The sequence below is a fragment of the Fukomys damarensis genome, unplaced genomic scaffold, assembly GCF_012274545.1.
Source record: "Fukomys damarensis isolate Sample0158 unplaced genomic scaffold, DMR_v1.0_HiC HiC_scaffold_37, whole genome shotgun sequence".
NCBI classification, from domain to species: domain Eukaryota; kingdom Metazoa; phylum Chordata; class Mammalia; order Rodentia; family Bathyergidae; genus Fukomys; species Fukomys damarensis.
In genome coordinates this window covers 26,804,642-26,815,241 of record NW_022900949.1, presented here as the reverse complement: position 1 = coordinate 26,815,241, position 10,600 = coordinate 26,804,642, and positions in this window count along the sequence as shown.

Below are 10,600 nucleotides of genomic sequence, written 5' to 3'. Positions count from 1 at the left end.
CCCCTCCACCCTCCCCAATGTACAAAGACTTTGTTTCCATTTTTTTTCCTTTTCTCTTATTTTTTCTTCTCCCTTCAGACCTTTCCCCTTCCCCTCACTTCCCCTACACCTTTAGACCTTTTCTTCCTGTTACACCATATCAGTTATACATTTTGATTCTTATTTACTCTTTTAGTTTCTCACACCAGAGAAGCTATTCAGTATTTACACACATGCGTCCTATGAATTTCACTTGAGCGTGTCCTCAGTGTGCACCCACTTAGTTATGAATGTCTGTAGTTTCTCATTCTTTTCACTCATATCTTTTACTACTATAAATATCTGCATATCCATTATAGAAAGTCAAACCTCTTCAACATTCTCTAACCCAAACATGCCATTCACAATCCAGAGAAATGGGAACACATATGAAGATGCAATGTCAAATCAGAAGTGCATAAAGCTAACTTCATAATTTCATTTCAGAAGTTTCAATTTCTTCCTATTGACTTCTAGTCCAAAAATTGCATGCAGATTTTCAGTTGCCTAGGAGTCAGGTCCCCTAACCCCCATGCGGTCCAAGGGTCAGCTTTATACTTCCAAAAGCACTGGGAGGCCAGCTGGGATGAACCCACATGGACTTGGAGGGAAAGGAGTGACTGATGGCTGCTAACTTTGACCTCAAGGTCACTGGTGGCTTGGACCGGGCTGTTCCAGGGTAGTGTGAGAAATGGATAACAGATAGTGTGCACTTCAGAGAGATTGTGCTGTTAAAAAAATAAAGAAGAAAGACATGGAGTTATAGATAAATCCCAAAGGAGTACAGTCAGTCCTCTATAACTGTGTGATCTCTATAGGTGGGTTCAACCAGCCTTGGATCACCAAAAATTGAAATACATAATTGCACCTGTACTAGACACATACAGACATTTTTAACTATCACCAATCCCAAACAATATAGTGTAACAACTATTGATAGTTTTTTCACTGTTAGGTACTATAAGTAATCTAGAGATGATTTAAAATATGTAGGAGGATATTCATAGACCGTGTGCCAATACTACACCACTCTGCATTAGTCGCATGAGCATGGGCATATTTTGGTGTCCTCAGGAGTCCTGGAGCCAGTCTCTCAGGAACACCATGGGTAGTATTTCCTAGCAAGCAGGAGGGAGTGGTGACCAGCTTCCAGCTCTCCGGATTCAAAGAGCTGACTCCTCGCTTTAGAGGAAACGCCACAGGCACTGCTGTCTTTGAACTTATAAACTGCTTCTCAGAAACTAACTTATTTGTAAATAACAGAACTTCTCTCTCCTCAAACTTAAGGAAGGGCTGCAAACATTTTGACAATCTCTGTTCCCCTTTGAGCAACTTAGGGCAGTGATTTGCATGGAATGTCGGTCACATTTTAGCAGAGGTAAAATGCTCTTTTCTACCCCGGTGGAAACTCCTCTATTTCAAAATGATGGGATGAGCTAGAATTATTCTTTCTCATTAATCAAATGGTGCAGGAAGGCAGACAAGAGAGGATGAGAAGGGATGATAAATTTTCAGGTGACTCCAATAAGGGTATAAAGGCTCAGGTCCCATTAGAAGCCATCAGTCACCATCTCAATGGCTTTAAGCCTGCGTTATCAGAGCAGATATCAAACAGGAATTTAGAGACGTAAAGAATTTAGTTTTTTCAAGCCATTTAAAAGAAATGCTCCACAAAATCTCATCAAGAGCTCTACTTGTACCCAACAATTAATTGCTCTGTGAGATTTAGAGCTTTTCTAAGACCTCCCAATTTTAGTTAATAGCACTTTTCCTAGTCAATACATTCGGGAAAAAAAGTGGTTTAACGACGTAAACAAACTGCTTAATTTTCTCTGTGAAAACACGCTATATTTTTTCCTGTCCGGATAAAACTCCCGACATTAGAAAGCATACATTTTCAAGCTAACCCAAAACGACTGTGAGAGCAAAGACATCACAGCCTTCTCTCAGATGCTTCTCCAGTCACAGAATTTAACTCTAACCAGATGTAAACCTTCACTCCTTCTCCCACCTCGTATTTTTGTCTTAGTGAGACGACGATAGAAGACATTTTTTTCTCCCGCTCATGCGAACTCAAAAGCAGGAGACACTGAATTGCAGCTCCCGTGGTGAATACTTGGTGGAGTGTGATTTATCTCCCGTCCCTTGGATGTACCGGGAAGGGCAATGGTGTGAGAGAAAAAGAAGTCTTAACAGAGATGGGTCTAAGGACTAGGCTTTAAAAACTATGATCGTTTGCAATGAAGGCAAGTTTAGATCTAAACTAGAGAAGAACTCACTTGTAAAGACTCTCTTATGGATAGTAATAGTAAGGATGAGACAGTACCATGGCCGGCTAAGACAATCATCTATGCACATGCACACGTTCATTCAGGCGGTGAAAGCGGGCTGACCTTCAGAACCAGAGGCCTAACAGGACATAACTTACTGTAGGGAATCTCCATATACCTATACAGCTACCCACAAAAAGTTTAAATGTTCAATACACATATGTGCATACCTTGGTATACTTAATTATGACGTAAGGAATGTATTGGTGAGTGTTCTCTAGAAAAATAGAATCGATAGAATATGTATACGATGCAAGGGATTCATTAGATAGGCTTTCAGGATCAGAGATGGGATAGTTCATCTGGCAATCTGGGTGCCAGATATACAGATGGTCCAGTAGTTGCTCAGAAGCTGGAAGCCGCAGAACAAAGGGGATCAAAGATGCCAGGCCGGTAAGAGGCTAAAGGCCTGGTCTGTTGTCTACAGGCAATGACAGCAGCAAAAGATACACTCGCTCAAGCAGAATGGGGCTTTTTAAAGTCAGGCCCACTTCCTCCTTCTCCTTTCCAATCCACTTGAACTGTAAGCCTATTGGATGGCACCACACATAAGCAGGGCAAGCCTTTCTCCCAGTTGGCTGATTTACCTGTCAATCAGCTCCGGAAACACACTGGCAGACACCCCCAGGAATGTGCTTTATTAATCTGCTAGGCTTTCTCACTCCAATCAAGTCCTCTGGTGATCCTCCTGACTCAGCCTGCCTAATAGCTAAGATTACAGGCTTGTATTACCACACCCTGATAATATATATACACACACATTTATATATTTATATTTATAATGCACACACACACACACACACACATTTCTTGTGAGTCTGTAGGTTGGCAGCAGGTCCTCTAATCTATACCGGGCTTGGGAAGAGAGGCTTCTGTTGCTTGTGTTTTTTATCCTCCTCTTGGGATGAGCACCCTTGCCCTGGCGTGTCCTTCTCATGGTGACGTTGGAGAGGAAGGAGATTAAACTTTATTAGATATGAAAACATGTCTGTTCCCCATTTTCTCATATCCCATTGGCAAGCGCAAGTTACACAGATGCTCACAGACAAGCATCAGGGGAAGACGGCAGCCAGGGAAGGACGAGTGACCTTTTGATGAGTGAAGCAGCAGAAGCCTCGAGAGGAAGAACGTGTCTGCAGGGAAGATCAAGAGCAGGGCCATGAACACAAACAACCACGGAGAAGTGTGCAAATCCATCCAAGTCGGGTTCACAGAAGGCACTAACGTGCAGGAGGAAGGAGGTCTTCAATATTGCATTAAATGTCACTTTCCTACTTTCCATAGGAGAGATTTCTTGATTTCACCACTCCTCTGTCCTCAGTTCCCTTTCCAGATCTCCATGCTGTGGGGATAATTCACGTGGGGGAAACTCTCCTACCCTCAGACCCGCTCCATCTCTCTCTAAGGGCACTGCATGACCCCACCTGAGCATTCAGGCAGACAGAATGTTCCTGGGATGCCTTCAGGTACATGTTGACTCTCCACCTCGACATACATTCTCCATACCATGCCTTCCAACTTCCAAGGATAAATATTCATTCTCAAAGGCCTGGTCCAAACACATGAAGAGAAAGGAAAGGTCTGTCTTGGACTTTCTTCTCTTACTACTTACCCCACGTGCAGCCCTCCCAGATGGCTTCGCCTAACAGTGTCAGGCAACACACTGTCATTACCCTTCCTTGACCCAGCCAGAAAGGATCAAGCCAGAGAGGATCACCACTGTCTCTCCCTTTCTGTCCTAAGGGGAAGTGAGTTAGGAGAGATTCATTCTTTCAGTTCTACGTGTAACATTTTGACTTAAAAAAAAATGGATGGCATTTCGACATCACCTGGATTACTTATGAGAAGAGATTGATGTCAATGCAGTTCACAGAGCCTCTTAGGCTGAGGATCAAGTTGGAATTCTATTTGTCAGGGTTAATCCTTTGTTATTCCTAGCTTTCAAAAGATGGAAATGAAATATTAGATTTACCTTCCAGGCAATAAGCTCATTAGTTTCATAAAATGAAGCAGAAAAAGTCATTTTTTATTTGATAAATTAAGTTTCTTCTACAATTTAGACTTCTAATGAGTGGATATTTGGCATAAGAAAAATGATACAAAAGGCATTGTTTGCAAACTCAGGAATTCCTCTGGCTTTAGGGGTCAGCTCCACTGTTCACCAGTGACTCAAAGCACAAGACTATCTCTGTTCAGATAACTTCAAAGTTAAAAATAATCTCTGTTGAATTTATAGGTGGCAAAGGATGTTGGAAATAGTTCCTTAGGTACTTGGATCTAAACAGAATTCTGTAAGCTGAAGAGGACAAATATTCTACAGTTCTAATTCCCAATCCTTTGTGAACTATAGAAAAGATTTAGGTTTGTGATTTTGCACCTAAAAACCCTTTACAAATCTTAGCCCTTTTGGTCTCTATGTGGGAGAATTAAAAAGGTCAAGAGAAACTATTTTAGTTCCACGGTTTGGACTGGTTCCTTGCCTGTTTTTGGCACAGATTAGGAGAACTCTAGCATCTGTCACCAGTGATCCTGGTCTCTGGAATCAGGCTGACCTGGATACGCATGTCTGTTATGACCTTTACTATGGTGGTAGCTACTCAGTCTTGGTAGACCTTGGTTCATCTATGACACAAGCATAGTTCTAGTATTGGGAAAGATTCTTTCCTGGGTTAGACTTTAGTTAGGCTCCTCTGAGCCCTCAGCTCAGTTAGAGCTGAACTTAATGGGCTTGGATCCTTATAGAGTCTAGTTTTTGGAAGAAGTCCCTAAGTTGAGAATTCAGCAAAAGAGAAGTAGAGATGACAGTGTGGGTTTTGATTATAAGAAACTGAAGAGCAGAATGTGGCAGATGAGCAAGTTACATAAAAACGCTGTTGTCCTAACATTTGCATGGAAGTAGCAAGTGAAGAATAAGTAAATGTCCATACATCATGCGCTTGACACCTCTATTATGTGGATTAGCGAAAAGCAAAGGCTGAAATAAAGGTGCTTTCTTTAAATTCCTCCGTCTACGCTTAATTCAAACATTCTTTGTCATCTTGGGCTCATTTGTCAAACTCTCTTCTAGGGAATACTTTTGAATGACAGTATAAGTTGAATTGTACCCTCCTCCCCAACTGTGTTGCAGTTCAGCCCCCGATATCTCAGAATGTGATCTAATTGGGGAAGGGAATTCCCACTGATACAGTCAAGTTCAAATGAGAACATCAGCGTGGACGGGTGTCCTTCCAAAGGGGGACACGAACGTGAGACACAGACGGAGGGAGGATGCTACGGGGGGCTGTTCGGGCAGAGTGCGTGTGAAGGCAGCACATGTCTGAAAGCTCAACAACACCTGAGACTAGCAGAAGCTGAGAAAGTACTGGGATCAGGGGCTTCCCTGGCACCTTCAGAAGGGGCCTGACTCTCCAGTATCTCGACCTTCTTCTTGCTCTGAGGACTATGGGATCATAAACTTCTGTTGTTTTAAACCATCCATTTTTGGTGGCAGTAAGAAACTGAAACTGGGAAGAAATAAAGAGTCTTTAAAAAAATCCTGATAGAAATAAAAAATTTGTATGACTGTTTCTGCAGCACAAGGCACAGAAATGAGCAACTGCACCAAGATGTTAAGAACATCCCTACTGTGTAACATCATGGCTTCACTGGACATTACATCCAAGACCATCTGTTGTCACGAGGCCCTGGTATCAGACTATATTCCCTTGTGGATTTTGGCCACCAATCATAGATAACAGAACTTGGCAACAGACAGTTGCAGAAATGATTCGCTGGGCAGATGGAATCTTGACTGTGGGGTGGGGAGCATTTCACGAGGAATGCAGAGTCGAACCTAGGTACCCTGGCCATTCTGAACTTGTCTCTGACTTCAGCATCACCTGGTTTTATTCAGCTTTCCAATGAAGCTACGATTTCAATGAGTTAGGCTTTGCGTGCTGCAGAAATCAACCTTTCAGTGTAACCAGAGATCTGGGAAAGAAAATCTGTTATATTTGGGGAAAGAACATAGACCTTAGGGAGGTGGCACGCATGAATAGCAGGCCAATGTCCCAGTGCTTTAGCTTTTCCTGAGGGCCCCAGAAAGCCCTTTCCACAAGGGTAATAAGCAAAGGTAGCATCTCATTTTGTTCAGTCTAGGACCCCACACCTCAATGTTTAGAAAGTAAACATTGGTTCAGGTGTTTGCGTATAAAGTGGTTGGGAGTGACAAAGATAGCAGAAGGATTTGTTGAGAAGGCTGAGCTGCCACCCAGTATGTACAACGATAAAGCATTTGTTTTTATGAAAGACCAGTAAGTTTCTCTTCTGCACCATGAGGAGTGCAGGTTTTAACCAGCAGGGCTGACCTAGGATAGCTCCTTTGTGTCCTCGAGGCCAGCCTGCACAATCCAGTTTGTGCTGGGTTGGTTACTTCCGTTTTGACCTTCGGCACCCATTTCACTGAATCTTAGATTTGATTTTGCACATTTCCCTTGGGGACCCGCAAACACCTCTAGATCTTAAGGGTGTGTGTGTGTGTGTGTGTGTGTGTGTGTGTGTGTGTGTGTGTGTGTGTACTGAAAGAGACATGTAATATAAAGAGAAGACTCATCCTACTCCTTGCTCTTGGCCATAAGGGAAGTACTCTGATGTAGCTTTTTTTTTTTTTTTTTTACTAGATTCATGAATGCTAGCTAAGGAAGTGGCAAGAATTTAAATATCTTATAAGATAGGGCCAAGAATGGTCTGTATGGAGTGTTTAATACATATTAGAACTCAGTGAAATGTGTACATTAAATTTACTGAATTCTAAGGAAATACAGATTAAAATAAAGTAACATTTGAAAAACAATCACCAAACCACTTAAAGAATGCTCCCAAAATTGTGAAGGAAAGAGTATGTTTAAACACAAATAGATTTAATCATTTTTAAGAGCAGCATGTATCAAGGACAACAAATATCCTCATGTACTTTGACCAGGAGGTTTCATTCTTGCAATTGTTCACTTACTGAAATAAACAAAGGAAGCCCCACATAGCAAAGTATTCAATTCAATGATATCCTTTAAATAGGAAGCCGGGAACAGTTATTCACCACAAGAGGGAGATGGTTAAGCAATTGAATAGAGTACCTGGTAGTAATACCTGGTACTGACATTCTGAGAAAAAAAGTATTTTTGATTCTGGATTGTTTTGGAGTTTGGAGTATTTGTGCAAAATATCTTGGGGAAGGGATCCAGCTATAAACAGGAAATTCATTTATGTTCCATATGCATTTTTCACACAGAGCCTAAAGTAATTTTATGCAATGTTTTTAGTGTTGCTGTGTTTTGACTGACTCTTCACAAAGTCAAGAGTGAAATTTTCTACTTGTCCCATGATGTCGGTGCTCAAAATATTTTGGGTTTTGGAGCATTTCACGTTTTGGGTTCTTGGACAAGGGATACTTTACTTGCAATAGCATTGCATGAGTATTGTAAACAGGAGAAGGTACACATATCTGTGTGTACTCTGGTGTTTAGTAATGTAAGTGGATTACAGAAGCACATGCTAACCAGGGTTATTACTCTATGCAAATGTATATATGTATATTAATTTATTTCACTGTAGAATCAGGAGGGACACAGGCCTTAACTGTATACCAGGTATGGTTGCTAGGTGTGAGAAACACACAGCTGAAAAGATGTGCTTCCTGCTCTCACTGCAGGTGGAAGACGGTCACATCAACAGATGCAGAGGTGTAGAAGTTACAAAGTACTATTGGAAGCCAGAGGAGTCTGGGCATTGAGCAAATAGGCAAGAGAAGACTTCATAAAGGAACTTCACAGGAGGGATATGTAGACAAAATTCAAAAGACAATGTGGACAGTTGTAAACAGGGTGTAGTGGCGTACACCTGTAATCCCAGCACTCGGGAGGCTGAGGCAGGAGGATCACTGTGAGTTTGAGACCAGCCTGGGCTACACAGTGAGCTCCAGGTCAGTCTCAACTATGTAGTGAGACCCTGTCTCAAAAAACCAACCCCCCAAAAAAAAAGACAATGTGGACAGTTGTAAAAGGGTAAAAGTATTATAAGTAACCCATTAACCTCTGTATTGATATATTTGCACTCTGTAACTTGCACAAACGGCACAATTCAAAAGTTTTCAGTATATTCAAGGAGTTGTGTAACTACCACACCACAATCTAAGTTCAGAACATTTTCATCATTCCAAGGAGCACCCTAATTTTGTGCATTCAAATATCTTCTAGTGTTAAATGTTTTTATAGTAAAGAATCAGGGTGTAAAGGTAGCAATTCTCCAGTGCCTCACCATTAGGAGGCTTTATGCTGCATGTAAAACAAACCATTAAAATGCCATCGTGTCTTTAAGTTTTAATTTTATTAGTGACAATATACACAGTTACATGAAAATCTGCACAGACGTCTACACATGTACTTAAATAAAAAAGAGCTCTGTTTTAAGAGTAGAGTTTCAGTGGTGACTAGTATATGTTACTTATTTACTGTATAAAAATCTCCCAGTTTATAAAATGTAATTTGCCTATTTTCTTGTGTCCTAAAAAGCAGCTGCAGGAACTGGAAAAAGGATTTCTTCCCAAAGAAAAACAGGCGCCTAGGAGGGCTCAGCACGTTATGAAGAAATGGACAATATTGTTCACGTTGTACACTCAGTGCAACGTGTCTTCATGTGGAGGAAATGTGGAAGACTCGTCACTGGAGGGCTCACCCAGCCTATTTTCTCCCTTCCTCTGTTCACTCCTGCATTCTAAGGCTTGGCAGAGGCCACTTCGTGTGCCTGTGAGTGACAGCCTCCTGCCATCCCTGTAGGCAGCAGTGCCCTTGAGCAAGGGACCGCTCTTGGCTGAGGCTGGGAAGCCACGGTCAGCTTTGGGAGCCCCTGTGCTCCGCTGTGCTCTGGGTCCTAGTCTTCCACTGGCATCTCTAGTTTCCTCCAGGTGTTGGTAGGAATTTCGTCCTCAGGCCCCTGCGGTTGGCTCTAGGATTTATAAGTTGCTTCACAAATACTATCTTGAAGGCATAGGGTGCGTTCTCTCAGGGACCTTTTATCACCAAAGATCCCAAGGAGCTAATCTCTCTTGGTCATGAGTCAGGCATGACAACAATTAGGACATTGTCTAGGGCAGACAGAGCTGTCTGGCATTGCTCAAATCGTATCATATACAGGGTTACCTGCTTGTAAAGCTGGCCCTTCCTACAAGATTAACAGAGCAGACCCCAGAAGCTGGTGGGGGACTTTGAAATTCTTTGAGGCAAGTGACTGAGGAATGGGAGTGAGAATTCAACTGGCAGGCACCAGACAGCTACCACGGCAGCATTTAATTCACAAGCAGGGAGAAGATGAACTGCAAACGTGTGTTCCTCCATGTGCCTTTAGCTCGCTTTCCAACGAGGTCCTGCAGCTGGCGCCAAATGGCTCCTCTCCAGGTTAAGGCACCACATAAAATTTAGTGTCTGTGAGTTAGGGTCATCTTTCAAATAAAGCGTGATTGTTGAAACTGGGACGCAGATTTTTCCAACTGCTTTGTAAACTTAAGAGTCTCGGTCAGCTTGTTCTATCCTACTTAATATTCGGGATATTCATTTAAAAATAACTAATGCCAGTGTAAACATGCCTTAGATACATAGTTCTATAAAATATTGCACATAAAAATTTGTTCAGCATTTCTCCATAGTAATTTTTCATTGTTATAAAAAGGATACAGAATGGTGGAAACTACCTATGGATTTGGCTGGTCAGCTTTTCTTCAAAATGATAACATTACACATGATTATGGATTATTTACAAAGGTGTTAACACATTTTAATGATGGTTAAGTTAAAGACGAAGGAAAAAACTAGCTTAAAGAAAAGATTACTCTCCAAGGTTATGTACTATAAAGATGAGCAGTAAAAATTAGTAATAAAGTTGGAATAAAAAATTTTAAGTAAAAATCCTTGGGACTCAGCTTTCTGGGGTTGTCTCACACCTGTAGAACTTTATGTTTTCATCCTATTTATGTTCAGTATGTTTTCTCTGTGCATCTAAGGATGAGGTATAGCAGGAAAAATGAATATTAACTCCAAGCTAAGTATTGGTGTTGTCTGTTATAGCTATTAAAATAATATTTATCTGTAGTCTTAATTTTTTATTAATGGACTCTAGACATTTTTATTATTACTTTTACTTTTAAATACCACACAGAGGAGTGAGTGAGTACCTTGAAATTCATATTTTAACTAAATAACTGGAAAGGTCTTCACAATGCATAT